General features: G+C 35.8%; 1 long non-coding RNA gene across 1 annotated transcript; it reads left to right on the top strand.

The window, feature by feature from the left end:
• Positions 1-5,542: 5,542 nt before the first annotated feature.
• Positions 5,543-20,658, top strand: LOC137496422 (uncharacterized). Its single transcript, XR_015499327.1, has 4 exons — positions 5,543-5,668; positions 5,995-6,069; positions 18,461-18,569; positions 19,411-20,658. It is a non-coding gene; the product is annotated as an uncharacterized LOC137496422 (long non-coding RNA).
• Positions 20,659-26,960: the final 6,302 nt, after the last annotated feature.

Genomic DNA, 26,960 nt, shown 5'->3' with positions numbered 1-26,960 from the left:
TTATTAATTTATGTATAATTTTATATTATATTTTAGGCATCATCATTATTATTATTATTATTATTATTATTATTATTATTATATGCTTTTGAAGTAATGTGTACTTTTTTAAGTGTGTTTTTTAAAATTGTGACTAAATTGAAGTGAAAAAAACTGAAAAAGAGTGCTATTGTGATCCTTTTATTTGCACAAAGAAAAACAGTTCTTTTATGATTGGAGATTATGTAAAATTTGTTATATTCATGTATGCTATCAGGTACCTGTTTGATCGGACATATCAATTTGATAATGATAATAATAATAATAATAATAATAATAATAATAATAATAATAATAATGACAAAAAGCAAAAAAGCAAAACTTAGAAATCCAGAACAAGCTAATTGTGGCATACTTTCTTTAAAAAGAATAATTATTATGGTATTTTACTTATTCAATGTTCTATTATTATTATTATTATTATTATTATTATTATTATTATTATTATTATTATTATTATTATTACTACTACTACTGTGCAACATGTCTACAAATTGAAACACAGTGTTTGTATAGTATTAAAATTAATTGCTCACTGTTATTCAGCTTGAAAACAAAACTCTAATTGTAGTTTTTACTACATTCATAATGTTAGAAATTAATAAGTAAAAAATGTTCCTTTGAAAAATACAAAGGTTGCATTATATCAGCACTTATTTTAAAAACAAAAGTCAGTTCATTCGTTTTTTTTTTTTTTTTTTTTTTGTATGGACAGACGTGTCACCTGTACATGTCACACATTACTCACCCTTGTCTCAGTGTCAGTCTGTTAGCAGATCTGGAGTGCAATGTTCCTGTATGTGGGAGCACCTTGCGTGATCAGAACAAAGCAAGAGAGCATGACAGAAAATCCCTCAATACCCGCCCTTAAAAAATGCAGGAGCAGCAAGCGTGCAAAAGCAAGTTACGTAGTTATGTATATATAAATTATACACCAAGAAAAAGTCTACTCTGCAAAGAAATACCCCGCAAACTCTTTTCCATAAACACCAGGAAGTTCTGATATGTTAAACCAAAATTAAATAATAATAATAATAACAATATAATAATAATAATCACAATAATAATAATAATAATAATAATAATAATAATAAATAATTAAATAAATAAATAAATAAATACATAAAAATATATTATTATTATTATTATTATTATTATTATTATTATTAATAATAATAAAATAATATAAAATAAAATAATAAAAAATTTTATTGTGACATAATTTTTTTAATGGAATTTTTCTCCCCAAATATTTATCATATGATAAGATATGTTCTCAATTTAAATAACTATAAAAAAAGACCTTTAGAAAAAAAAATTATGATCAATAACGATAAATCCATATTAAAAAATAAAATAACTTACATATATTAATGTGTATAGTGCAATAATGTGTAAAGTGTAAACTGTATAAAGTTTTTTCAAAACAATTAATTATTGTAAAAGAATAAAAAATACATTTAATAATTGTCACATCATTAAAAAAATAAATAATAATAATAATATTATTAAATATTATTATACAGTGAAAGAAAAAAATCTAATGAAATCTCATGGCCTTAAACATTAAACGCTTTATCTCAACACATAATATAATTATACGAATTTGTAAAAGTTCAGTCGTACGAAAATGTACACACTTATAAAGGAGGTGTGGCAGCCAATCCCACTACTAACCCCAACCGTCATAGGGTGATAAGCAAATCATAAATCAAAAATCATAAGCTGTACGAATTAGATCATACGAATTCATACGAATTAGCCACTAAATCAAAAGGTTACGAATTGCCGTGAGATTGTGTTGATTAATTCACATTCACAACTAAACTTTTGCTACAAAATTGTACAAAATCGACCTTAATGATTTGAGAAATATGTACAGTGAAATAGCGCCACCATCCATCTGCAGTCAGCAGAGGAGAATGCAGCTGTAATCTTCTTCAAGTCCTCCAACTGAACAGAAAGGCAAGACAAACATCAAGTCATATGATGGTCCAGTATGAGCTCTGCATTATCAGCCATGACTGTGTGAGCAGTCCACTTCAGTCCTCATGATCTATAGATATCCTCTCAGTAATGTCATCTTGGTGGGGAGTGCAGTGTAGTGTAAGGTAGAGGCCATATGAGACATGTTCTGCATGGTAAACGTGTCCTCCTGTCTCAGAGGAATACAAAAGTCGTGCAAACTTGGTCTGAAACCCTGTGTAGAAGGCTATTAACTGACGCTTTCAATCATGCAGCTCCTCCATTGGTCAGTGTTTACCCCTCCCCATTTGTTGGTGCATGTTGCAAAATATTTGTTTGATATGAAAGGCTTTAAATAATGCATGGATTATTCAATAATGCAGGAACGTTAGGTAGTTTGGAGTCAAATGCACACTGTTTTAAAAATGATGTGCCTGCCTCAGCCAACCCTGACCTTCAGCATTTCAAAATGGTCATTTTTTTGCAGTTTAAAAAGAATACCTTGGAGGCTTATGTGTTGCGGGACTTCAAAGGAAATATATAGCCCTATTTCCACAGTCCTGAACAAAAAGCACCATGTATGAGGGAAGTATTTAAAAAACATGCATCTTCCTAGCTAACAAAGATGTTCTAAGAATGCTTTGCTAACGTTGCCATTCACATTTTATTTCTGAATGTTTTCTGATCATTCCAAAAAAAATGTTTGCAAATGACTAACATTTCTAACCACCAAATATTTAATCACCTTCAAAATAAAATACGGCTCTGTCAACCCTTAGTAACTTAGACATGCAGAAAGAGTACAATTACTTTTTGTTCTCAGGTCTTCCCTCCCACAAACACATATGGACTGTGTGATTGGCTGAGCCTATTTATGCTGTTAATAACAGCTGTAATTACGTTTGGATTTGAGAAGCACCAAAACAAGGAAATGTTCCAGTCTTCCTTCACTGTACAAAATGTAGACATAAGTAGCTGCTTTTTAAAGAGTCAAGTTTTTAAAGTCAGGTTCGCTTGGAGACCACCATACTAAATTTAACAAAGGCTGTGCAATTAATCAAATTGTTTTGATTTTGGCTTTCATGGTTATGAAAAATAATAATCAGGATAAAATGGTTAAATTGTGCAACATGCCTCACTAAATTTCTCTATATTCATACCTCCTCAAAGCCAGAATGCAGTATAATCACATAAATTGACTTTAGCAGCATGGGACATGTTTCATTAATTGTTATTCGTATTATTAAGTGTTAAAAGCCTTTATTTATGTTTTTAGAAGCATGAAAGACAATTTGTTCAGTTCCATGCATGCACTATAGGAATGTACAGTGCTCAGCATAACTGAGTACACTCCATTTTAAAAATGAATATTCGTGAATATAGGCAATGCATTTTGATGCATTTAACCAAAACAGATTTATGAAACTAATATATTTATTAAAACTATGTTTTAGTCACTGAACATCTTCAGAAATTGGAAGATAATACATTAAAATCCATGTAAAAAATGATACAAACTACAAAATTCCAAAAAAAAAAAAAAAAACAACAACTTTGAATTTTTTTTTTTTTTTTTTTTTTTACTTTGATTTTTTTTATATATATATATTTTCCCCCCTAGCATATACATTTTGGTTTACTGATTTTGGACCATTATCATAAGTTATTTTGTTAGATTAGCCCCAGATTTGGCTTTAGTACAGACTAATCTAACGTTTATGCACAAATACTGTAAATCTTCCCATAGGAAAATACTAATCTAAATAAGAAATGTGTGAGGGGTGTACTAATATATGCTGAGCACTGTATGTCCCCATCAATGTTGAGAGCAAATCTACACCCTTGTTAACAGGTATATTGTATAAAAAGTATTGTATTGTTTTATTGCATATAGAGTTGAAGTGAGAATTATTAGTCCTCCTGAGTTATTAACTCCCTTGTATATTTTTTTCCCAATTCCTTTCAAAATTTTTAAAACATTTCTAAACATAACAGTTTTAATACCTAATTTCTAATAATTGTGTTTTTTTTTTCTTTGCCATGATTACAGTATTTGACAATATTTTACGATATTTTTCAAGAGACTATCAGATTAAAGTGCAATTTAAAGGCTTAACTGGGTTAATTAGTCAAGTTAGGTCACTGTACAAATTACTGTACAACAATGATTTTTCTGTAGAAAAAATCCATCTTTATTCATATAAAAAAAATTTGCTCTTTCCTATAGTATTTTTTCTCTAGAAGAATATTATTGGTGAAGTTCACTGCTGTCACTACTTGCTTGCATGGTTTGGAACTTGTAGAGCTGCTCATTGATGAATTTGCTCTTCAGTGTTTGGACTTTCAGCAGTAAAAATTAAACCACTGAACTGAACTAAACTGAACTTTAACTCTGAAAACTGAACTAACACAGTTTCAATTTACTATAATCATCTATGTTAAGCTGCTTTGACACAATCTACATTGTGAAAGCGATATAGAAATAAAGGTTATTTTAATTGAATTGAATAAATATTATAGAGAAATCCTTTGCTCTGTTAAACATTATTTGCAAACGTTAATTTTATGTTATGTAACGTTAGTAAATGTTAGATAATGCATTGAAATCATACGTGAGATATAGCATTATTATAGTTATAATTTAAAGTTAATGAAAAACAATTGTCCATTATTTATTAATTCCATTTAACAAAAAAAAAAACTAAATGTGATTGGTATACATTAATATACATTAACTTAAAAAATGCAAAACATTTTGTAGTTTATCAAAATTGAGCATGTTGTTGCTCTTGATGTATCAAATTATTGATACATCATATCTGCATATATCTATTAAAAATGCTTTAACGGGTCTTTTTTGTTTTTAGTTCTTCGCTGTTTTTATTTAAAGATTATGAAACAAAGGGTCACTTTATTTTGCTAGTCTGTTTGTTGAATTTAAGTTACATTGCACCTTCATGCCAACTAATTCTCATTAAATTACAAGTACACTGTTAGGTTGGGGTTGGGGTTAAGGTTGAGCTTAGGGTTAGTGTAAGTTAACGTGCTTGCAAAGTTTCTTATAGTCAGTTAAATGTCTGTTGAAGGAGCATTATCAACAGATATTAAGCAAACAGTCAAATAATATTTAAATGGACCATCAAAATAAAGTTTTACCGAACAAAGTAGTACTGCAAACACTGTGATACTTTTAAATGTTATTTGAATTTTCAAAAAGAAGTTTAACATTCAAAATGCTGCGATATACAGTGTATAAATACATTTTTGCAGTTATTTTTTTCACAGCATAAATAACCATGTAACACAAGCTGCACAAAGATTCTGTTATTATTACTGCAAGATCTTTTGATCATAATTTTAAGAGAACCTTAGCAGAATGCTCACAACCTAAAATCAAGTGAACAAGGCAAACAGTAAAGTCTCAAATGTGTTACGCAGCCATAAGAAGCTTAAACCCCGCCTGAGGTTCTCAAAGAAAACATATTTCGTAACCAGGCACCACGCCGCAACAAAGCCAGTGTATTTATAACAAGCAAGCCGGATCACATTGATGTATTTGTGACACTGAAATATCGTCAGGGCACAGCCTGGATTGTCACATGAAGAGAGAGCTATGATGATATAACCCGGTCTGAAGAGTGACTCATCCACTGTTAAAGCAGCTGTAGGTGGATTTGGCACTCTCTCCAAAGGAAAAGCTTCTAAATCTCCGAAACGTATGGCATAGCGGATTTTAAAATGTTGTGCTGGAATGATAAAAAATGTCTTACATCCATCATGGAGGAAGATGGGGTCAAAAAAGGGCCATCAAACTATTTGAGTTTATCAAGACTCTCGGGCAGCAAAAAAAAGTGATAAGATGTTTGGGTTAAGATTGTTGGGTGTTCATTAAAGGGCATGAACTAGGTGCTAAATGCATGATAATCAGTAGTGTTCAGAAATTGTGTGGTTTAAAGACCACTGACCTTCTGTTTTCTCAACTGACTGCAGATGCTGACTGCCAATGCTGTATTTCCTCTACGCTGCAGATTTTATCCATCAGCCTCAGGCAACTCCAATGTGCAGGTAGACATTTCTTCATGCTTGTATGAATTCATTTCAGCCATTAATAACACTCAAGCTATTAAAACCCTATTTTTTGAAGCACATTTTAAAGGAAGCATTCACCCAAACATTAGAATTCCCTTATCCTTTTCTCAGACTTTCCTTACTCCATGGATCACGGAAGCGTATGCACATTTATATGTATTTACAGTAAACATATACAGTGTTGGAGAAAGTTACTATCAAAAGCAGTCTTTACAATTTTGAGTTACTTTCCAAAAAAGTAACTAGTTGCTCTTAGTTGCTTTGTCGCAGATCCATCGTTTGAACCACGTTAGTTATAACGCAAAACAATCCACAATGATGCTCTAAACAGGGTGAAGTAACTATTTCTTTAGAGAAAAAACCCAGAATTTTTGGTGCAAATTATATTGTTTTACACACTACATGCATTAAATAAATCCAATATTAGTTTTGGTAAAAACATGAACTCTTTTTGCATAATTATTTTATGTAAACGGCACATAGGACCTATATATGCTTCCTTTACAAAAATTATTGATAATATTCCATATAAAATCACTTGAATAACCAGACCAGCAACCCAGCGACCTTCTTGCTCTGAGACAACAGCACTACCTACTGCGCCATTCCATCATCATTATCATTATTATTATCAAGTAGAATTTTTATTTATTTATTTATTTATTTAGAAAAGTCTACTTTTACAATTTGACACATTTAAGCCACTACAGATATAGTTATCAGAAATATTTCTTAACAAATAACCTACAATAAATTTAAAGCAATAACATGTGCTATATATATATATATATATATATATATATATATATATATATATATATATATATATATATATATATATATATATATATATATATATATATATATATATATGTGTGTGTGTGTGTATATATATATATATATATATATATATATATATATATATATATATATATATATATATATATATATATATATATATATATATATATATATATACATGCAATAACATGTGATATATATAACAAACTATATATAAGTTTGTTTTCACAAACTTTGAAGACATAACGTAAATTCTGCTTTCAAATTATAAATCACCTATAGCTTTCGTCATGAGCCAAAGCTGCATTTAAAATCACATTTTGTAAATGTTTTAAAGTGCACTATGAAGGTAATGCAATTTGTCAATATGAAGATCGCTAAAACTGAAGTGTAAAAATACTTTGAAAGCAAATTACAACTAAGAGAGATGGCTTAAATATTTTCCTTTTAAATAATTTCAAGATTTAATGTTAGAATGTTTTAAATGAATAGGGCACAGGGGGGATAACGAGGAATAGAACACAACCAGGAATTATGTTTCTTACTACAGTTCTAAAGGTGTAGTTGCAAGTGTACACGTTTGTGATGCAGTTTGCTTTTTTCGTTGGGGTGACAGATATGCGAAATGCCAAATCTAACTATATTTGTTATGATGGAACTTGCGACCTTAGTTAGCTAAAAATAGTTTTTAGAAATGCATTACTGACTGAGGCCTGATCTCTTAGAACTTGTTTTTTTTTTCTTTTTCTTTTTTTTTGATAGAGGTGCTCTGCAATTAACAACCCACTGTATAACCTTCACCCTACATTTACCTTTGAAAATACATCAAAATAATATGTTTGGAGAATGTTCCTTTGAATCACATTTCATTAAATCAGAGCTCTACATTCCATACAGTTGAAGTCAGAATTATTAAACCCTCTGAATTATTAGGCCCCTTGTTTATTTTTCCCTCAATTTCTCTTTAACAGAGAGGTTGTTTTTTTTCAACACATTTATAAACATAATAGTTTTAATAACTCATTCCTAAGAACTAATTTATTTTATCTTTGCCATGATGACAGTACATAATATTTTACTAGATATTTTTCAAAACACTTCTATACAGCTGAAAGTGACATTGGCTTAACCGGATTAATTAGGTTAACTGGGCAGGTTAGGGTAATTAGGCAAGTTATTGTATAACAATGGTTTCTGTTATTGTATAACAACCAAAAAAATATATAGCTTAAAGGGGCTTATAATTTTTTACCTTAAAATGATTTTAAAAAAAATAAAAACTGCTTTTATTCCAGCCAAAAACAATTATCAGACATACTGTAAAAATTCCCTTGCTCTGTGAAACATCATTTTGGAAATATTTAAAAAAATAAAAAAAAAAATCAAAGAGGGTTTAATAATTCTGATTTCAATAAAGAAAAGTATAGTTGAACGTTTAATGAAAGTTTAAAGCAGTGTGTTTGCTTTTTTTTATACATCAGTTTTTTATATATCAGTAATCACTGTTCATTGAGACAATCTGCTTTTTATTTATTTTTTTTTTTTTGATGCATTTAAACTAATAAACACATTTTCTCATTGATATTAATTTTGACTAATGTTGATTCAGCAGTTCATGTAACTTGTGTTACTTTTCAAAAAAGTAATAACAATAGATCCCAACGCATTAAACATTCCATCCTAATAATTTATTAATTATTAATTATTGAGGGAGAGAGAGAGAGAGAGAGAGAGAGAGAGAGAGAGAGAGTGAGTGAGACAGAGAGAGAGAGAGAGAGAAAGAGAAAGAGAAAAAGAGAGAGAAAGTATTGAGAGATTTTGAAATTGTGACTTCACGTAATGTGAGCAAACTGATGGATTGGTACACTACCATTCAACAGTTTGTGATCTATAGCATATTTTTTTTAAATAATAATTTTAATAAATATGCACTGAATCAATTAAAACATTGAAGATGTCATTTATGAATGTCATAAAAGACATTATAGGGCGAGGCAGTGGCGCAGTAGGTAGTGCTGTCGCCTCACAGCAAGAAGGTTGCTGGGTTGCTGGTTTGAACCTCGGCTCAGTTGGCGTTTCTGTGTGGAGTTTGTATGTTCTCCCTGCCTTTGAGTAAGTTTCCTCCGGGTGCTCTGGTTTCCCCCACAGTCCAAAGACGTGCGGTACAGATGAATTGGGTAGGCTAAATTGTTTGTAGTGTATGAGTGTGTGTGTGAATATGTGTGTGGATGTTTCCCAGAGATGGGTTGTGGCTGGAAGGGCATCCACTGCGTAAAAAACTTGCTGGATAAATTGGCGGTTCATTCCGCTTTGAAAACCCTGGATTAATAAAGAGACTAAGCCGACAAGAAAATGAATGAACAAAAGACATTATAGACATTTATAAAGACGAAAAATTGTGATTATCCCGCACCAAAATACAAATAATTTTGAGACCTCATAATTGTTGCTACATAAATAAATTGCATAGTAAAATATATTTAGTAGTAGTATAGCAAATCATGACAATAATAATAGCAAAAATAAAAAAAATATTTTCCAAAAACCATTACCCATAAAGTCATCTTTAAACTTACCTAAATCAGCAGGTCTCACCACTGGTGTTCTTCCCGACAGCTTCTGTTTAAGAAATTGAGTCAAAGACTGCATGCTCCTATTTGTTAGTGCAATGCAAGATGGCGCAATGCAGTTTGCTAAAAGATAAATCATTTCTTTTGTTAATGTATGTTCACTGCCAGTTTGGTGTCGCTTGAGCAATTGTGTGATGCCCAGCTAGCAAGTGCCATATGGTCACCTGATCCTGTACTGCTGCTATCGCACACGTTCCCTCCAGTGCATGCTGGGACATCACAACAGAGTCTGTCTGGCTGCTCCACTTCATGCACCTCTGCCTCACCAGGAGAAAGTCTGGCAGTGGGAGCTTCCATTTCCTCCAGCTAAGAGTGTGTGTGGGGGGGGGTTAACATGAAGTGCCGCCAAGCATGGCTAATGCAAAAGGACAGTTCCCGCTTATTATAGAACCATTGCGGATAATAAAATCTGAATCAAACTGCCAGCTGAAAGCCACTAGAGAGTTTCCTCCTATTTAATTTTTAAAGTTATGGAAGCACTTGACACTGAGGTGGATCAAATATCACAAGTTTGCGTGCAAATACTTACTTAGCAAGCCAGTCTAGCCAAATTTTTTAAAAATAAAAAAATAAAAAAGTGAGTGGTCATGCTACTGTAAGAGATTACTCAGTTCTTTTTCAGAAAGTCATACTCACCATTGAGTCGTGTATGCCAACCTATCACATGATAATTTTCACAAGGACAAGTGTTACTGAAAATTTATGTTTGGCTGTCGAAAGTAATTATCATGCACAAAACCACAACAACATCAATATATCTTCTGGGAGAGCTGCAGTCTGATGTCCAGCTTTTGGCTAATTTCAGAGCTTTAATGAATGATGGGAATGTTGGATAGCTACTCATAATGTTGAGTAGTTATACTTTAGTTAAGTAACATTGACAAAAGTAGATACAAGCAAATAAAAAGTAAGGTAACTTCTTTGTATCTCATTCATTCATTCATTTTCTTTTTTAGCTTAGTCCCTATATTAATCTGGGGTTGCCACAGCGCAATGAACCGCCACCTTATCCAGCATATGTTTTACGCAGCAGATGCCCTTCCAGCTGCAACCCATCTCTGGGAAACATCCATACACACTCATTCATACTCATACACTATGGACAATGTAACCAACCCAATTCACCTGTGCCGCATGTCTTTGGAATATGGGGGAAACCGGAGCACCCGGAGGAAACCCACGTGAATCAGGGAGAACATGCACACTCCACATAGAAACACCAACTGACCCAGCTGAGGCTCAAACCAGCAACCTTCTTGCTGTTAGGCGACAGCACTACCTACTGCGCTACTGTGTTGCCTTCCTTGTATCCATTTAAAAGAAAAATATGTAGCGAATGAGCTCGAAGTGAATTTAAGATTAATTTGAATGGGGCTTCAAAATAATCAACTCTTTAAATTTGAACAAACGAATCGTCCAGCGATCGCTTGAACAGACAATTGACTTCAACTACAGCTATTGCTATCAAAAATAAAAACCTAATTATTAGTGGTGGGCCTATATCGACATTAACGTGCTGTGTTAACGCAAGACTCATATCGCGCAATAAATAAAATATCGCCGTTAATCTATTCTCAAAGGTTGGTTGGGAGCTAGGTCTATTCTATGCAAGCTATGATGACTTTCACCTTGATATGATATTTTAGCGCGGATATATAGAAGGGATTGTGCTCTTCTGAATCCAGTCATCAGGATGCCTGACTGTAACTGCAGTTCGGCAGTTTTACTTTTACTCATGAACATTTCATTCATGCCCCTGTGACAAACTGGGGTATTAGACGAAAAGTAAGGACTTAGGACTGGTGAGAGTGTTATGGAATTTAATAGTGTGTGTGTGAGTGTGTGTATGTTTGTTTGTGTGTGTGTGTGGGGGGGGGGGGGGGGGGGGGCTTACTTCAATAATGGCACTACTATATACTCCACATGTCTTAATTCCATTTCTGTTTAGTTCAGTTATGACTTTAGTTGGAATAAGGTGAGAATGTATAATTAACCCATTCTTGCAAGGGTTTAAGTCTCTTCACTGGACCCAAAGAGAAGCTGTCCTGAGATGGAATAGAACTACTTTGTAATAAACTCTAAACAAATTTGGACTAAAATAACAAAATAACAAAACTAAAATAGTGATTAAGCAAAAGCTGTGATTGTCATGCACATCTAGCTAGGGCAGCATAGCTCATTGATTAGTATAGAAAATCCTCCAATGTTCACTTGGTACACTTGTGTAGAAACTCCAAAGTATACAGCAGGATGTAAAAATTATCTGTTTTACACACAAGACAAAAATCTTGTAAAATGTTCAAAACAACAGAGAATCAAAGACTATCAACTGAAAATTTAAGCAACTGGGATGTGTCTGATTTTCACCATTCATGACAACACAAGCAGCAATGATGAAAAACCAGGAGTCTCAGCTGCACACACAGTCTCTCCAGCTGGCCGTCAGACTGCTGATGCTGCGCAGCAAGTCATTTACATAAGATAAACACTGACTCGCTGAGTAGTCAACTACTATTCTAAACAGCTTGTCAACTACAGTAGTCACGCAAGTCTTACCACACAAAAAATAGAAAGACCACATGAGAAAAGTAGTTCTACTCTTATTCTCTGGTTAGTAAGTAATGTGTAGCAGTTTTTTTGCTGGGGGTCTGTTTTGTTTAGTTTTTTTGGGTTGACAATTACAAGCTTTTGTCTTGTGTGATTATATGTTGGTCCTTGTCAAATACTATGTGAACAGTTATTATTAAAATAACTGTTTTAATTTATTTTTTAAATTATTCACCTTCTTTTTTTGTATGTTTCTGGAGGGCTATTCAATTGTGGAATTTAGCTTTTTTTCCTAATAAACACACTTAAAACAGTTAGGGTATTCCCACGTGATAAAATGCTATAGTAATTTATAGTAAATGCTATAGTTCATTAATTTTCCTTCAGCTTAGTCTCTTATTTACAAGGGGTCATCACAGTGGAATGAACTGCCAACTATTCTTTAACTTTTTTTTATTTGTATAGTGCTTTACAATGTAGATTGACATATGTCATTTTGACATATGTTTTACACAGTGAAAGCCCTTGCAGCCACAACCCAGTACTGGAAAACACCTCACTACCTCATTCACACAAACTCAGCCAGATCATTTAATTCACATATAGTACATGTCTTTAGACTATGGAGGAAACCAGAGCACTCATAGGAAACCAACATGAACAAATGGAGAACATGCAAACTCCACACAGAAATGCTAACTGACCCAGCAAAGACTTGTAAACTGTGTATTTTAGTATATGCCTTAATGTTGCACAAAAACACAATATTGAGTAATTTGTCACTATTATAGTTTAATTAAAAAACTATCCCTATGGTATCTTATTCATTTCAGTTCTGAGTTCTGAGAGCTGCATATAAAAGAATGCATTCTAGAAAGGCTGCCATGTTATCATGCCCCGTCATTATTTAGTCTTCATATCATGTAGTCTTCATTAAACACAATAGTTAAACAAATGTTTCTTCATTTCATTACTTATTCAGAATGTGACGCGAAAATTAATAAAAGTTAGACTGTCTTAGTGTGCATTTTAATTCTGGTTGTGCCATGAGAAATTAGAAGTATATGAAGTTTATACAGTATGGGCAAGGTAAAGGGTCAATCCAATGTGGTACACTGTAAAAAATTGCTGTTAAAAAACGGTCAGATTCTATGGTAAAATAATGTTTTTTCACTAAAACAGTAATATTCTGTTAAAAACAGTGCTTTCTGGGTAACATTTTTTGTTTTCGAGAAAGTAACCAACTGCAGAAAACTGTGAGCTAACAGAGTTCAGATTCGATGTTTTGAAGTCTGTGTTTAAAATCACACTTTGTGTCCTTGTTCACTATTTCATACACTAGTTCACTAATATAGTTCACCTGACAGTTTTAATGAACACTAATGAGTGAATTCAGACACTAATGAACACCTGCTGTTAATAATTACAATTACTGTAGAAAATAAACAAGAAACACAAACAGTGACTTGAGTTACATTAAATAAAATCAAATAAAATAAAACAGCTTCAGTCTCAGCAGAGGATCATTAAACAACTCCACAAACAACAGCAGACACACACTTATTACTGACTGATTTGACTTCCATACTATTCTCATTGAGATCCAACAGAAATTAAGGTGTTTTTTTGTGTCACCGTAATGGAGTGAGGGGCTGGTTTAGTTGGGCTCTTCACCCTTAAACTTATTAATTCAGACTCTCCAATTACTATAATAAAGATTTAATGAAATGCTTGTATTATAGCAATCAAGTTGAAAGTCAATAAATAGAGAAATGTATTTGTCTGAAATTAGTTCTGATAAATGTTTTGATATAAATCTGGAAGAAGGGCCTCAGGCAATAGATTTTATGCTTAGTTGCAGGTATTAATTTAATTAATGAGAAGTGTAAACCGAAAACATACCTCCGTAATTACTTAACAGTTAAGAAATAACATACAAAAACAGTTCAGTTATGACAAATACACACTCAGACCTCATGAATCTGACCTTGTATCTCAACAATGGTAACATCTCAAATGTTTCATGCTGCAATGCATGCTGGGAGTGGCACGGTACAAATATCCCAGCATGCATTGCGGTATAAATAAATGTTGTATAATGGTCTAACGGTTTTCTTTATTTGTGTTTTATTCTGCTGTTGTTTATGTTTAGACTTTCATTTGCCTGTTTGTGAGTTAAACTGTTAATTTTGTTGGTTGTCACCATTATTGAGGTTCATCAGCTGATTATTGATGTCTCTTTGAGTCAATTTACACCATAGAGCAGTGTTATTGTCCAAGATATTCTTAAAAATTTTCAGAAATCATTGCCATAAATAGACATATAATGTAAAACAATAGATTTCACATTGAATAGGAGCAGTAAATTTTATTATACTAAATGAGAACAGACTCTGCCATTTAATAGCAACATGAACATCACCAGATCTTATTTAGGTTTTTGGCTGGCTTGCCACATCAAAAGAGCTTTTTAAACAAAGCTCTAAACAATTGCAGTAGCCAAGATATATAAATGTTAAAAATGACTGGGCTAAAAGCCCAACTAAAGCAAACTCTGTTCTCCATGATGGTGACGTAAAACTTTAACTTTTTCTCAAGAAGAACTTTAGTAAATGTTATACAAAAATACATGTATTAAGTAATAAGTGTAGCTGGTGATGATGTTTGTAGAGTTGTTTAATCATCCGCTGATCATTTAAATGATTTAATCATTTGTTGTTCTTCAGGTTATTTCATTATAAAGCTGTGACTAAAGTTTTGTATGTTCTGTTCTTGTTTTTTCCCTTCAGTATTTCTTCATTTGTTCATTGTTAATCCTCAATCATCATTTAATTAGTCAGTTAATTAATGAATTTACTTCAGCTTTGCTACATGTTTCTTGAACACTCAGTAGTGTGGACACTTCAATTAAAACTGAAGTATATGCTCTGGGGTTTAAAGGGTTAAAGGTGTGAGAGGTAAAATCACAGTGTAAAATGTATTTTAACAGGAATATACTGTTAATTTACACTACGGAAATCGACTGTAAAAAAACAGTAGATTGCTGGCAACCACAGCTGCCAGTAGATTACCGTTAAATCAAGGAAAAAACAGTATTTTACTGTAAAACCTGAAACTAATTTCTTCTGTCTGTCACCGTTGTGGAGGAGAGTAGAGCCAGTGTATGAGTTAAAGATGAACAATGAACTGCTGATGTTATTCTGCATGTTTCTCTATTTAAAGATAGCGGCTGTTTAGTTGCTGATGCAGTCAGAATCTCTCTGGTGATTCCAGATTTACATGTATGTGTGCTGTTGTGAAAAATAAGACATTAGAGTTAAACCGAACTTTTCTAATTAACTAAAATAAGTTATCATTATAAGTATGCTTCTATTATAGCACATTACCTCATAAACTCATTCAGCAGTTGACCAATTTGAGGCAGTTGCTTTCAGTGAGTAAAATGAGTTCACTTGTGTAAATCAATGTAGTCCATGTATTTTTACAGCAACAAACTGTAAAATAACAGTACATTGCTGGCAACTGCAGCTGCCAGTATTTTACTGTTTTTTAACGGGACAATTTTTAACAGTGTAGTCTTTCTAGTCAACCAAAACTTTTCATTCATTCATTTTCTTGTCGGCTTATTCCCTTTATTAATCTGGGGTCGCCACAGCAGAATAAACCGCCAACTTATCCAGCACTTTTTTTAACGCAGCGGATGCCCTTCCACCCACAACCCATCTCTGGGAAACATCCTCACACACACACATACACTATGGACAATTTAGCCTAACCAATTCAGCTGTACCACATGTCTTTGGACTGTGGGAGAAACCGGAGCACCCGGAGGAAACCCATGCGAACGCAGGGAGAACATGCAAACTCCACACAGAAACGCCAACTGAGCAGAGGATCGAATCTGCGACCTTCTTGCTGTGAGGCAACAGCACTACCTACTGCGCCACTGCTTCGCCTCCCAATCAAAACTTATGCATGTATAAATTCTCCCCTTCACAATAATTTTATGTTTTACCCTTGTAGTTTAAATAAAGCATATATCTAACATAATTGAATGAATGAAATAATGAATGCATTTATATTGCTACTTTTTAACAGGGCATCTTGCTTTATTAGTATTAATTATAAAATCACAGATAAAGGCACTTTGATATGACACAAAACTGATCAAGAACATTCCAGTGTACAAATAGTTTTTTCCTTTGATTGCTTCATTCTTAGGTTCTTTCGTTGCATGGCTAATGTGTCCTAAAATGGGTTCAGGAAAGTAAATAAGGATACACAGATAAGAAAATTTATTCTTTCTTTAGTTGAATGATTAAAAAATGTACAAGTCTTTATAATGTGTGTGAGCTTTGACAGTTTTTCCTACTAAGATTTATCCTTGCCATGATGACAGTAAATAATATTTGACTAGATATTTTTCAAGACACTTCTATACAGCTTAAAGTGACATTTAAAGGCTTAACTAGGTAATTAGGTTAACTAGGCAGGATAGGGTAATTGGGCAAATTATTGTATAGCGATTGTTTGTTCTGTAGACTATCGAAAATTTGACCTTAATTTGTTTTTTTTTTTGGTGCTTTTATTCTCAAAATAAAACAAATAAGACTTTCTCCAGAAGAATATATATATATATATATATATATATATATATATATATATATATATATATATATATATATATATATATATATATATATATATATTATAGGACATACTATGAAAGTTTCCTTGCTCTGTTTAACATAATTTGGGAATCATTTAAAAAAGAAGAAAAAATTCGAAGGGGGGCTAATAATTTTGACTTCAACTGTACATCCAAATTGCTTCACTAATGGTCACATGATATTGTGGACACAATTAATATCAATCTGCTTATGTTCCAGCTGAACTGTTTCTTTTTGCTCGCTGCACGACTCATTTTATTTTTCACAATCTTCCCTCCTGCTCTTATGGTCAGTTATAAGAAATGTTACAAAGAAAAGATCTGTAAATCGCTAAGTGTTTTGCCAGCATACATAAGACCAAAAACTTATAATAAATTGCACAAATTGGGCAAGTTGTTAAAATTCAGTAACCTTGGGTACAATAAACAATATTGTCAATCTTGCTATTATGAAAAAGTAAGACATGCACTGTCAAAAATATTTTAAACTAGCAGTTTTCTGTATTTTGTGATTCACATATATTTCTTTCTTATTTAGTTAAAAAAAATTTTTCAACATCTTCTAATATAGAAGACCTCAAAAAGTGACTTTTTTAAAGCATTTTTAATAGATTTAAGCAATATATTGCCTGGGTTGTATATTATGGTACAAACATTTTGTAATAAACAGCCAGTGCATTTTCTGTTATTTCACTGACTTATTTCTATATACTTATACATTATATTTAGTATTAAACTATTAAAATGTCAATAAAAGACACTTTGTTACAGTTGAATTTTTAACAGCAGAGATCAAGGTCCTATAATGCAATTATATAAATAGAAAACACAAAATATGAAAACTGTTAATTAACAGAAACTTTTACAGTGTGCAAGTCATGTTTTGCACATGATTTGAAACTATTTCATACACAAAAGTGTTCTTTATCAAATATAACCACTGCTTGATAAAATTTTATATGCAGGAAATAAAATTGTAATAAAATAAAAAGGCCTAAAAGTTATAAATAAATAAGATAAACCAATAATAAAGGTGCCTTTAACTAAGAGTTTGAAATAACCAATGCAAATAATGAATTTTTTTTCTTGTCAAGTATGTGTCAAATAAAAATTATCTAAAGCACTAAACCCCATTTTTACCATTCACTGTGAATAAAATCCCTCAAACATTTAGATTAAAAATGTAAATGTTAATGTAGAGTACATGTAGTGCATTTTTATGAAGAACTACAATTTTCTATTTTAATATAACTGAATTACTGACAGAATTTATGTTATAGATATAAACCACAATTAAAAATCAAATGATGGCTAAATCGGTACCACCAACATCTAAGACACATCTGTCACTGCAAATGAGGAATTTTGACATAACACAGAGATTTAGGAAGACTCTCACACCCCACCATGGTGATAATGAGTTTTGTTGCTGGTGCGAAGAGCCATTTTCAGCAGACACTTAAAAAGTATTTTCCCCATGTGTTTCTGTCTGGGGTCACCTGCAGAAGTTCTGCACATGCTCCCAAAGCTGTAATTTAGGAAGGTATGAATGAAGGTCTATTGTGCAGAATGACAGCTTAATTAACGATTTGACATGCATAAGTGGCAGAGGAGTTTGGCTTGGGAATGCAAGCGTTGCATTTGCCATGATGAGATGAGAAAGGTACTTGTTAATTATAATAATATGGGATTTTAGTTTGCTCGATAAACTGTCCCACAGGTGGCAGAGACAATAGCAGATGATGCAGCTGCAGGCCATGATGGGGAAATGATGGCAGTGGGAAAAAAGAAGACAAGCAACTCATCACAGTAAAACACCCAACTGGAAGGTAATTGCACATCAAAGACAAGAACTTGGTGATGCGAGTATGCTGAGGGATATGTGCTTTCAGGCAGCTGCACAATAGTCAACAGAATTTTCTGCTCTAAACAAATGAGGTGAGACTTACTTTTTCAAAGAAACCTCAGTGCTGTCACAATGAATTACTGTTTACTTTCTTTGTCTAACAAAATGTGGACATTCCTACAGTTTCATCCATTAAAGGGTTTGGGGGGGGGGAATTAAGTTAAGATTTTAAATTTTTAATTTCATTGTTAGATTACAGATTTTTCAGCAAAACATAACTATAAGAATAAGATTAAACATAGCATTAATAATTAGTTACAGTAATTATCGTACAAATTGCTTATTACATGTTATATTGCTCTAAACTAAATTCAGTTCTAAATTCCATTTTTTTATATCATATATTTTTCACACAGTCATTTGTTTGTTTGTTGGTTTTTTCAGCTCTAGCAAATAAAACATCTATTAAAGCTATAATGTCAACTTAGTAGTATTGGCTTTTTATGATTCAAATTTAACAAACCATGTTCAGTATCAAAATGTTGTACTTATTTACAGTCATACTGTATTTTATTTTTATTTTAAAAACCATTATTCATGCTGTACAGTATATGTCTTGAGAACCTTGAGAACCAGATCAGTCTGATCTGAAAATGATTCATATCTGTTTTGTGAGCTGTATTGATTATATTTTCAGTCAAAAATGATGTTTATTCTTATTCTTTTTCGGACAGTATGATGACTTTAAATTCAAAATATAGCACCGATTCAAGTATTTTCTTAATTCAGATCTCAAAAAAGTGAAATTTTTTTTTTCTTTTTAGATTTTTGACCCCATTGGAAATTGAAAGTCTCACCAATGAACAAGTCAGTTTATCCCCACATTGCTCACTATGTGGCTTGCAAACAGAATTCACTCGTCGTATGGCGTGTGCCGAACTGAGACCAAAAATCCTTTCAAGCCTGGTCTGTTTACTGAAATATACCTCCACAGCTTCAGCCTGAGCAAGATCAGAACGCAGCTTTGATGTGTGGCATGAGCTGTGTACAGTCCCTCATCACAGGCAATCTGATAAGTTGAATTATCTTCTCTCAGATCCAGACTCTGATAACTGTGCAGTTACTGCACTTCAGGATATCATTTAACAAAGCTGAACCACAACACACACCATTAACAATCTGACCAAGCCATTTTTATTGCTAACCTCTAACAAGAGTGTTTAAACAGAATAAAACAGATCACTCAATGAGTGATTAAATGGCAGATTGGTTGTTTAAAGGAACCCATACTCCAGAGGGGGAAGTCAATGTGTCAAAGCCCAGGAGCGCTGGTCTCAGAAGGCTGCCGTGTAAAGGGATGGTCAAGCAGAGATGAAAGAGAACTGGGTTTCTGTGAAGACTCACAAGATTCAAAAAGATCCTGCTAAAAGCAGACCTGCCTTCCAGAAGAAACCAGCTATAACTTATAACAGCAGGAAACCACATGGTTCAGCCTCACCTAAAGCTGAGGACAGGGGAAACCACTGGCTTTGTAGTAGAACCTAGGCCTGTTTACACATGGTATTTAGATGCATTTAGATTGATCAGATCACAAAAGACAAGAGAGACCATTCCAGCTTACACCTGGTGCCCACTTTCGATCATTATCAAATTCAGGGTGCGAACAATGGGAGAGCTTCCTCCCCTTGAAAAGACATACTCCCCTGAAAATGTGATTTGTGACATATTTCAGGGTCTCATCAAATATTGACAACATGTTATTTTGACATGTGATTTCAGTATTTTGTAATGTGTTCATTGTAGATTATTATGTGTAAAATTGCAAAAAAATATTATTCAGTTGTCAGTTGTGCATGGCAGAGACAATTCATGATAATGAAGATCTTGGGCATCAAGGTGTGGGGGCTTTGTGGAGCACTTATGTTTAATACGTTAACTTAAAGATTCATAGAAAACATAAACAATGGAGGGTTCCAACTTGCAAAGTCTTTATCATTCGTACTAACTCCTGATAATTTGGCTGATAATATTTATCATATAGTTATTGCATAAATCAAGTTGTGTATACACTTAAAGCTGTTGTGCATCTTTGTAAGTCATTATACATTATTTCTGAGGACATGAAAGCACATGAAACCTCTCTTTTTAACAAAAAAAATTCTGCAATTTTCATGTTCTCAAAAAAACATGTACAATTTTTACATTTACAATTACTGAGAAAAGTAGTGAACATCAAGTAGCACATCAAGAAGCTCAGCTCACCTCACTTCAAGAAGGTTAGTGGTTCAAGTCTCAGCTGGGGATTATGCAGATATAGCATGTTCTCCTTGAGATTGCCTGGAAAACATGCACCAGAGAAACTGTCAGTTTATTTTGCTGTGGCAACCACTGATAAAGCAGGGATTTAGCTGAAGGAAAGTGAGTTTGAGAGATTAAATAAATTTCCAATGAGTGCAGTAACCACAGCATTTATGCAAACTTATTTAACAAATATTTCTAAAGCAAAAATTCAGCTGGGCTTAATTGTCTTTTTTCTGGCAAAAGTGCTGAACTCATGTACAGCATAAGAACTGCAAACCACAAACTGCAACCCTTGATCTTGCACAGTGCAGAGAGATATATCCATAGCCTAGCCATGGCAAAACAGCACAGAACTCTCTAAACATTAAAGTAATAAGATTGGATATATTTATAAATAAAATGATTACATCTTGTTTCATGGGATTCACCAATTTCATCACACAAAATGTAATTTCACGAGTTCACACTTGCATTCGTTTAAGTATAAAGCATATTTGGCGTGCTGTCCAGGGGGAGGGCTCTGAGCTCTAGGAGACACCCCAACTCGAGTTATTCACCTTATCAAGAAACAAAGAGGAGTTGGTATTCGAGTGAAGTATCTAGCCCAGCCCCAGAACGCTCCCCAAAAAACGCTATTTGGTTACAGGACAGCAGCCAGACAAGTGTGCAAGCCCCTCAAAATTGCTGATCATAAAAATTTGGAGGGGTGCTGTTGAGTTGTAAGGTATGAGTTTCGGGAGGAAGCGGTTGTAGAATTACAAGGTGTACGTCTCCCGTAGGAGCGGTCACTGCGCTTGCAGTGGTGCATAATTGTAAGGTGTACGTCTCCCGTGGGAGCAGTCACTGCGCTTGCAGTGGTGCATGATTGTAGGGTGTACGTCTCCCGTAGGAACAGTCACTGCACTTGCAGTGGTGCATGATTGTAAGGTGTGCGTCTCCCGTAGGAGCGGTCACTGCGCTTGCAGTGGTGCATAATTGTAAGGTGTACGTCTCCCGTAGGAGCAGTTACTGCACTTGCAGTGGTGCATAATCGTAAGGTGTACGTCTCCCGTAAGAGCAGTCACTGCGCTTGCGGTGGTGCACAATTGTAAGGTGTACGTCTCTCGTAGGAGCGGTCACTGCACTAGCGGTGGTGCGTAAAAAGTGTGTGTCTCCTGTATGAGTGGTCACTGCTCTTGAAATAGTGCGTGATAGTGAGGTGTACGTCTCCCGTAGGAGCGGCCACTGCATTAGCGGTGTTGCATCATAATAATGTGTGTGTCTCCTGTATAAGTGTTGGTTGCGCTTGCAGCATTCTGTAATAAAGTGTGCATCTCTCTTAGGGGCGGTTGTTGCGCTAGCTGTGATGCTTGATATTAATAATGAGGTGTGCGTAATAAGTTGTGCGACTCCAGTTGTAGCAACGCTGTGTAAGCATTATCGAGATAGTATGCGAAGGGTGTTTGGAGAAAGTGCCTTGTGAATTGTCGATGACGAATGTGTAGCAGATGTGTTGTGACGGGCTCTAGTGGGTGTTGAATTTATCTTAGAGGGTTTTTTTGATGAGGGTTTGTTGGGCTCTTCTAATGTGAGAGTGGTCAGATCGAATGTAGCACTTAAAGGCCTGAGAGGACCAGCGTCCAAGTGTTTGGATCTGCTGCTCTGATGGACCATTTTGTGCTGCGGAGGTAGCTGCACCTATTCTGAAAGAATGGCTGGAGAAGTTGTCGGCTGAGAAGCCGGACTTAATAAGAAAGCATTTAAGATGCTTTTGAAACCAAAAATAGGTGACTGGGCGATTGCTATCGTCTGTGAATAGAGGGTCTGCTAAGGAAGAAGCTTGAGATTTACGGATTTGTGAAAATGCTAGCAGTGTTTGGTATGGACAAATAGGTGATTGAAGGTTGAAAATGTAGATGTAATGGCCTCTTTTAGCTTGATCGGTTTTGCTTTGCCTAATAAAAAAGGAGTTCTGAACACCTCAAAAATCCGAAGAACGCTAAAATAAACATAACAAGTGTGTACGTGCTGTGTTGATTGATTCGTATCCTTTGCGAAGAGTGCATATGCATTTAGTGAGTGTTTTCAGTGTTATGGGTTGTCGTGTGTCTTGACGTGTGGGGTGGGTTCTTTGTATGCTTTTTAATAAAAGAGCAGTTTGAGAATTAGCTAAGTGAGGTGGGGGGGGGACCATAAATTAGTTTGTGGAAAAATTTAATTCCACTCAAATAGCCTTTGATGGAATTGATCTGGAGTTTTTTGGTAATGGTCAGGTAGGTTATGTAAGATGAGATGGTAAGTAGGGAAAAATCAGGAAACAGTATGTTATAACATGCGTGGAATGTTTTAAAACTTTTCCATGCTGTTAAATATGACTGCAGGGTTCTAGGTGCCACCGCCTGAAGGATATATTCGAGGGATGCTCCAAGCAGGTTTTTTAAAGGATGATCTATGGGAATATCAGCTCCTAATAAGGAGAGACTTGGACTGGAAATTGATCCGCCTCTGGTGCCAAAAGTCTGAATTTCTGGAAACAAAACGAGAGAGAGAGTTAGCAATTTGACTTTTGGATCCAGGAATGTACTTTGCAGTTGAAATAAATTGTTCACATGCTGATATCCAAGTAAGGCGTCTAAGTAGAGGAACTAATGCTATAGAATTTGAACGGCCTTTATCTATTCAGTGAACGGTTGCTTCATTGTCACAGTAAATTATAATACTGGAAGAGGACCATTCTTTCCCCCATAGGGATGCAGCGACAACAAGTGGATAGAGTTCGAATAGCGCCGATGATTTAAGTGATTGCGGCAGGTTTAACAGCTGGGGCGGCCAGGTGGACGCGAACCAGCATCCTTGGTAATAACCTCCGAATCCGATTGACGGAACAGCATCGGTGAATAATCGGATGTCTGCTGGGTAGGATATTAGGTCGCTGTAAAAGAAGGAGAGACCATTCCATTGTTTGAGGAATAATATCCATAAACGGAGTTCATTTAGGCTACTTTCATCGATGGATATTTGATCCTCTAGACTGTGAGCTGAAGACATGAGAACTAAGAGGTGAGAAATGAATGATCTGCCTTGGGGAATTATGCGCATTGCGAAATTCAAGTGGCCGAGAATTGATAATAGCTCGCGCTTAGAACAGGTGGGGCTGTCTAATAGGGAGGAAGCTACCAGGATCGTTCGATCGATTTTCTCTTTTGGTCAGGACGCATGGAATTTGTTGGAGTCTAATTTAAATGTCCAAGAATTCGATTGAAGTGCTTGGACCGGCGTTTTTTTCTTCTGCTATGGAAATCCCGAGTTGGGCGAAAACCTTTTGAACTGTCAAGAGGTGCACGGCTGGGATAGCGTCAGGTGGTGAGAAGATTAGAAAATCGTCTAATAGATGGATTAAGTGCTGGATCTCGTAGTTATTGGAAAGGATCCAGCATATTGCTTCGGACAGCGTGTCGAAAATTTTTAGGCTACTTCTGCAACCGAAGGTTAGGCGGACGGAAAAATAATAATTATTTCGCCAGAGAATGCCGAAAAGGTGCCAGAAATCAGGATGGATGGGCATGACTTTAAATGCGGAAGTTATGTCGACTTTAGCCATCCAAGTGCCACGACCCGCTATTTTGATTAGTGAAATAGCTTGATGGATGTCATGATAATTCATAGCGAACTCATCGGGAGGGATGAGATTGTTGATACTAGGAAACGGAGAGTTATGTGGGGAGGGTCAATTATTAGGCGTTTTTTATCATAGAATTTCCTTGTGGCTACCCCGATAGGACTGACGTGGTAATTGCTAAACGGAGGTGCGGAGAAAGGGCCAATCATGAAATTTTTGTCTACTTCTTTTTTAGTTAAAAGATCGACGACGTCGGGTTCGGCGAGAGCGGACTGAAGATTTGGACAAATAAGACTATGGGAGGGGAGGCTAATGACGCCTGGATGAAAACCTGAAGACAGACCCATTAATAGATATTCAGTGAATTTAAGATCGGGATGTTGTAACAATTCCGATCTTAGTCGAGAAACATTCACAGGAGTCGATAGATAATTTTTTGCATTTTTATTCACAGATCTTTTGACTGGACATACTGTGCGGGCATAAGCGCTGCCACAGAAATTGCAAACATGTAAGAAACGACATTTTTGTCTCCAGCACCTGCCGCTGTTGAACTCAGTGCAAGGGCTGGCAGAAGCTGTGACAGATGGGCGGTGACAAGAAAGGAGGGACGGAATATTTGGGTTTGAAGGGACGTAACTGGTGGATCTGGGCTTGGCTGGTTCGGGGAGGGAAGAAGGGATGGGATTTATGAGTTGGCAGGATTCAGTGGGGGTGGGGTGGGTGGTGGATCGGCAGACCAAGCAAGATACATTGCGGCAACCTAAAAAGACTTTGTTATGAAGTTCTGTGTCTAAAGCTCCCATAATGGGTACTGGTTTCATTGGAAGATGCGAATGGCGCATTTTGCGGAAAAAAGGCGGTGGTAAGTATAAAACTGGGAGCCTCCATATAAAAGCGCAAGCTCAGCGACTATCATGAGATAGTCATTGAGTTCGCGCCTCCTGTGGGGGTAAACGGAACAAATTACTTCTGTGTAGCGTGAAAAGGCTACGGTTAATTCGGGGAATGTAAGGATACAGGACTGAATGTTATTTGTGTTTTTAAGGGTTACTAAGAATTGGCCGCAATCTATCTGGCGGTCTGCCTATGTAGGTGAAATGGGTGAGAGGAGGGAAAAAAGATTGACATCCAAACCTGACAGGATTTGGTTCCTGATGGTGTTGGAGACAGGTGGAGGATCCAGGGCGAGGGCATTGGGTGGAACAGGTAGAGGAGTGGCTGTGGACAAAGAAAAAGATTTAGTGTGAGAAAGTGACTGTAGGAGGTTAGGTGCTGGAGCCTTTTGCGGAGGCTTGCTCGCGCTACAGCTGGCGTTGGGATCATGAGTGGGAAGCAAAGAGGAGAGAGGAGGAGCAGCCGACGATAGTGACATCAGCAGAGGCGGCCTCACGCTGGAACTTGCGTCGGTGCCTGGAGGGAAGTAGGAAGCTAGAGCCGGTTGCGGAGGCATGCTCACGCTACTGCTGGCTCTAGGATCGCAGGTGGAAGAAAAAGGGAAGAGTGGAGGGGCTACCGTCGCCAGTGACATCAGCGGAGGCGGCCTCACACTGGGATTAGAGAAGCTGGGGTTTGAGCTGGGAGTGGAGGCGGCCTTATGCTCATGCTGCTCGTGGGAACTTGGAAGGGGTGGGCGGGCGGATTATGAGTTGGGGCTTGTGCTTCCTGTAGCGACCTTGCACTTGAGTTGGAAGGGGGAGCAGCGGGCCAAGGATGGACTTCTGGTTCCGCTAGTGGAGGCAAGCTCACGCTATACTGGCAACTCGAGGGAGCGTGTCTAGAGCTGGCGTTGATTCCAACTTCCGGGGATTGGGTTCCGGCGTCATCGGGACCCGGGGCATGCCCCAGACTCGCTGAAAACCTGCTGCTGCGTTCGGGTGTGGAGGATGGGCTTGGATCTGGTCGCTGGTATGGATTGTGTCGAACCTGGCTGGTTTTCTTCGTGGGTTTGGAAGGTGGAGTGGTGGAGGGAAGAGGTGCTCTGGATTGCAGGGAGTTATACATCGCCAGGAGTTCCGCTTTGGTGGTTCGGCGCGAAACGGTGACGCCTGCGCTGGCCAGCTTAGTAGCTGCCTTAAAGCATGTGGAAACCACAGAATTGGGCAGGGCTTATGGTGTGCCCATACCAAAATTAAGTAAAACCACATGCTTGAATGACTGGTGTCTGGTTGCTCCGACACCCATCAACCCAAAGCAAGTGCTTTGAGAAGCTGATTAAAAAGCACATCTGCTAAGAACTGCCCACCCACATTGACCCTCTGCAATTGGTATAAAGAAATAACCACTCCACTGATGATGCAATTGCTTTCACCTTGCACACTGCTCTGTCTCACCTGAAAAACAAATGTGAAAATGTTGTTTGTTTACTTCAGCTCAGCATTCAACACCATAGTGCCTGCCAAGCTGGTGGTGAAGCTCCAGACTCTGTGTCTACACAGCTCTCTGTGCAACTGAATCCTGGACTTCCTGTCAAGT

Source organism: Danio rerio, chromosome 9 (genome assembly GCF_052040795.2).
Source record: "Danio rerio strain M-AB ecotype USA chromosome 9, GRCz13ab, whole genome shotgun sequence".
NCBI classification, from domain to species: Eukaryota; Metazoa; Chordata; class Actinopteri; order Cypriniformes; family Danionidae; genus Danio; species Danio rerio.
The sequence above is the reverse complement of the archived record's forward strand: the minus strand, read 5'-3'. Positions and strand labels throughout refer to the sequence as shown.